Source organism: Panthera pardus, unplaced genomic scaffold, assembly GCF_024362965.1.
Source record: "Panthera pardus isolate Hobbes unplaced genomic scaffold, ASM2436296v1 HiC_scaffold_11, whole genome shotgun sequence".
NCBI classification, from domain to species: Eukaryota; Metazoa; Chordata; class Mammalia; order Carnivora; family Felidae; genus Panthera; species Panthera pardus.
The window spans coordinates 13535603-13540836 of NW_026526666.1; positions in this window are offsets into that span (position 1 = coordinate 13535603).

The window sequence follows — 5234 nt, forward strand, 5'->3', positions numbered from 1 at the left end:
ACTCTAACTCTCTCTATCTCACTGTTTCTCCCAATACTCTCTGGTTACTCTGACTATATGTGAGGGCTTCTCCCTCACTCATTTCCTGGATTAATAACTATGATGATTAGAGCCAACTCTCTCTGGCTAGTCTACCTCGGGACAAAGATTTTAAGGAATATTCCCAAGCAGCTGCCGAAACTCCTTTTGTTTCGGGGAACCTCCCTGTCTTCTGTCCGGACATGGACTGCCTAATTCCGCTAGTGGAAAACAAAACCAAAACAAAACAAACACAAAACAAAGCAAAAGTCGATATCTGCTCATCTATCTGAGCTGACAGGCTTTAGGACCATGTGAACTTTTTTCTCTGCCCTCTGTGCCTCTGTCTGCCTTCAGGCCTCCAGGCGGTTCCTCACCTTTTCGGCCTTCTCTACTCCCCCCCCCCCCACCTCTGATTTCTGAACCGCCTGGATTGCGGCCTGCATATCTGACTCATCAATGCCTCAGACAGCACTCCTCCTCCCCAGGCTGTCAAAAGGCAAAAAACACCCCCTTAAACTTTAAATTTCTTCAGTGGTTCCATGGGGGAAATTAACAGTGGTAAACTTTTAAGGGGACACAGATAAAATATTATTAAGATAGGCATGTCTTTTAAATTGTAAGACTTTATTCTGCTAAGGTCGAGATGAATGGAATTTTATAAGTGCACTGATATAAGGTTGAAATTCTGCTTTTCTCTCTGTTCAAAAAACAAAGCTTTCTTGGACTGTTCTGCTCTTGATAACACAATGTAAACGAAGGTTTTTTTCTTTTTGCCAAAAAACCAAAGCTTTAGGTTTCATCTTTATCAGGTCTTTGATTGCTTAGGTAAAACTTCTCAATGTTAAAGGAACTAGGTTTTGCTAACAACTGTATAATGCTATACATTCACCTTTAGGATCTTTTATTGCCACGTTGGTTAAATAAATAAAGTTTCAAGATTTGTAATGATCTGTAATCCTATTTAGGATGTGCTTTATGATAACTTCCTCAGGTTTTCACAAACTTCCCAGGATTTAAATGGGAAATCCTGGGTTTCCTCGTCCTTTGATCCAAAGACTGGGAAATTAATGCCAATACTCTTGGTGCCAGCCTTCAAAATCCTCCACATTTATGTTGTTCCTGTTTGGCAAAAGAATGGATGCCTCTGCCATATGAGGGATGGATAATATAGAAAGGGCTTTTACTAAGATACATGGGAGCCATTTTACTAAACTTAGCCCACTGTATGCTCAAATGGATATCCACATGGCTAAAACATATTTATGTGGACATTACTAAAAAAGACAGGGGAATAGACCTTGACTTTGGCCCTTCAACCCCCTCCCTCAAATGCCAATGATCAATGTGTAATTTACCGCTGAGCAAAAATAAAATTAGAGCATCCTACAACAACCACAGAAAAAATAATATATTTTTGTTAATGATAATAAATAAATAAGTAAATATATAATTTTAACAAAAAGGGTAAAACAACAAGAAAATACGCCTTTTTAAGTTGTTTTACTTAAGCCTTGGTTGATATTACCCATTCCTTGTAATCCACAAGGCCAAGCAATTGTAAAATGAGCATCTATTATGCCCAAAAACATGTTAAAAAAACAAAAAGGGGGAGATACCCCTGGCTGTCTGCATTACAACCTCAGCTCCTTCTTGATAGTGCTAGGATTACTCTTCACTTTTTAAATCTTAATCCTCAAGGACTAACTGCAGCTGAGTGACATTCTTCAAAATCAGATAAACCCTCTCACCCTATGGTGCTATGCAAAAACCCCCAAGGGGGGCCCAAGCAGACTGGGCCCACTCAACTTTCCACCTGGGGTTGAGGATATGCTTGTGTCTTTTCAGATTCTGGACTTCTGTGTATTCCTTCTCGTTTGGTGAAGCCTTACCATGGCATAATGGAGACCCCCAGGATATCTTCCAATGAACCAGAACTTCCAGAGAATGACTCTGAGTGGCTACCAGCCCCCTTTTTACAAGATGGAAGCCTCTTCATGGACTCCTCATCCTGAGGCCACTCCACAATCGCAAGTCCTTGCCCCTGATAGAACATGGGGAAGCCTTCAATGCCTGTCTAACCAGGCCGGCATCCTCTTACAACACAATGATATTGCATATACCCCCAATTCACATCTGATGGCCATGATGTCTGCCATTAACAAAAATTCTCTATGTGTAACCCTGATTCTTCTTGGCTTCATTTGTCCAGGCCAAGCTCAATATTCATATTGGGCTCATCTCCTTAACCCATCTATATTTGATAGCTTAACACTCCTAGCCTGGAATGTTCCTATTAGCAGTAATGACAGAGTTCACGGGAGGAGCCAGTCTTAACCCGCCCTTCCAAACTGAACAAGAGCATTGGCTTTATATGCCAAGACCTCAATGGTGGCTTACTCAAGCACCTCCTATGTGTGTTTCTAAACTTAGCAACTTATCTGCTGGTCTCCAACTAAAAATCAACCCAAAACCTCTACGAGGCCAGTCAATTTTACCTTTTTCTCAGCCACACGCTTTGATATACCTCAAAAAACAAACATATCTCGCACTCCTAATGTTATAGCTTGCTCTGGTCTCAAAAGTCAGGCCACCCCTGTAATAAATTTCCTGGGACAACCTGTTATGGAGAGACTGAGCATCATCTTCACTGGGGAAATTGGACTATTACTGACAGGGGTCCTTGAGGACATCTTGAAACAAAATATTCTAGTAAGACCATATCCTTTGGCCAGCCTAGTAGGGAGAATATTTTTTGGAAAGATGGAGGTTTGTCTGGCCCTATAATTTCTGCATGTAAAGGGAAATTAAAAGGACCTTGGCTTGTTAATCTTTGGAAGCTAAGTCTTCCCTTCTTCCCTCCTAGTATTAGCCACTGTGAGATTCATGTAAAGCAACATGCTAACCTAACTGGGACCTCCCTGTACAATAACTAATTCACATGGACCACTATTTGCGTCCCTTCTCCCTACGTTCTCTTTGCTACCTCCACCTTACAGATCCGACAACTAGGAAATAATTATAATATCTCTACCACTCAGGGTTGGTTTATGTCCTGCATAAGTAATAATAACATCACCCAATTAAGCATCTCCTCCTTGTTAGTACTTAGCGCATCTCAACCTGGGTTCCTGTTAATAGCTCTGAACCCTATAGGCATCCATCAGGACTAGGCTCACTTTCCAAGCTTGTTCGGCACTGGTACTCTGCTGCAAGGCAAAACAGATTTGTTAGCCTGTTAATCATGGGCATCCTTGCAGCAGTCGGCGTTATCGCCTCTGCTACTGTAGCTGAAATCAGCCTGCATCATACTATCCAGACAGCCCATGTCCTTAATAAATTTATGGTCAACACTACCAAAAAATTTATAACCCAAATTTCTATTGATAGACAAGTTTTGGCCCTCCTCAAAGCTCTTGAGGCTGCAGTGAAACTTTTGGAAAGAAACAGGAGGCCTTGTTCCTCCCCTCTAAACTGCCCTGTGACCCTAACTACCAGCATATCTGCATGACTGGAATTCCTTATAATCACTCCCAAGCTTGGGATGCTGTCCAGACACACCTTCACAGTGTCTTCTCTTCCCACTTCTCTGAAGATATAGAAGATTTAGATGTGACATTGCACCAACAGCTACAATATGCAGAGGATCTGCTTAAAAAATGAATGGACTGATTCCTGGGAAATGTGGCATGACCTAAAATCCTTTCTCACTTACAGCTAGCACCCATCTCAAATTCTGGATAACTTTGGGAAGCAAAATGCCTTTACTGTGTCTCTTTTTATGTCTTTGCAGAATCACCCTCCAAGCCATCCAAAAGCAAAAGAAGGACCAGGAACTCGTCATGAGGGTCCTTGAACACGAAGCTAAAAACGAAAAACAAACAAACAAAACAAAACAAAAAGGGGGAACTGTGGGGGATAAGCTTAGGAATCCCCTGGGTTTACACCAATGGGTTAACAAGGCATAAAGAAATACAAAGTCGTAAAATGCTTACACCTGAGTTTGGGTAAGCCAGATTGACACCCCAAGAATAGGGAGGTGCAAAGCTGCCAAGAATAGAGAGGTGCAAAGGCACCCCAAAATAGGGAGGGGGTGCAGAGCTCCCAGAATAGAGAGGGAGAGGCAAAGGCCTAAACTAGGAACAGTGCAAAGGTGCCCAGTACACAGGAATATGAAATAAACAAGATTAAGGTGTTCAGGGTGAAAGCACCCCCAATTTAGTACTATGGCAGAAAAGCTGCTTTCACAGGAGGATAGGGCCAGGTTAGGTAACTTGGTGAATTGGACTATGGACCGCTTTGCTGCAGGCAAAGCAGCCCAGAGCAGAGAGGGTTAACAAAAGAAAAGGTGCCTTGTCAACCCTGAGGTTATTCCCCCTACCTGTCTCATCCCCTAGGCTAAGGGAAACAGGTCCAGAACCTCCTATCTGCCATTAACAGCCATCCACCCATCTGCCTGGCACCCGGATTTTGTTTTATATTGACCCAAACCCCAAACACTGTATATCTTCAAAACCCCCTTTTCCCTCACGTCCCCAAGTTAATGTTCCCAGTTTCTTTGTCCCTTTGTACATGCCCATCACGTTTGTAAGCCTTCTGATCTGAATACATACCGGGCAAGGACCCTTATTCGGGGCTCTTGTCTTTTCCCAGACATTAGCCTCTCTCTCTTTCAATCCTGCGTCCCGCTCTTTTGCTAGACAAGAGAGAACTTTAGACCCAGAGTCTACGACATCTTTCACTTAGCAATATGCTTTTATAAGGTTCCCCCTTCCATGTCTTTTCATGGCTTGGCTCTCATTTCTTTTTAGTGCTGAATAGTATTCCATTGTATGGACATACCACAGGTTATGTATCCATTCACCTACTGAAGGGCATCTTGGTTGCTTCCAAGTTTTAGCAATTATGAATAAAGCTGCTATAAACATTGTGTGTGTGTGTGTGTGTGTGTGTGTGTGTGGACAGAGTCTTCAGCTCATTTGGGCAAATACCAAATAACTGTTGGATCCTGTGGTAAGAGTATTTGTAGTTCTTTAAGAAACTGCCCAACTTTCTTCTCAAGTGGTGGTACCATTTTGCATTCCCACTAGTGGTGAAGGAGAGCTCCTGCTGCTCCATATCTTCATCAGCATTTGGCATTATCAGTGTTTTGGATTTGGCCATTCTAATGGGTGTGTAGTGGTATGTCACTGTTGTTTTACTTTGCAATTTCCTAA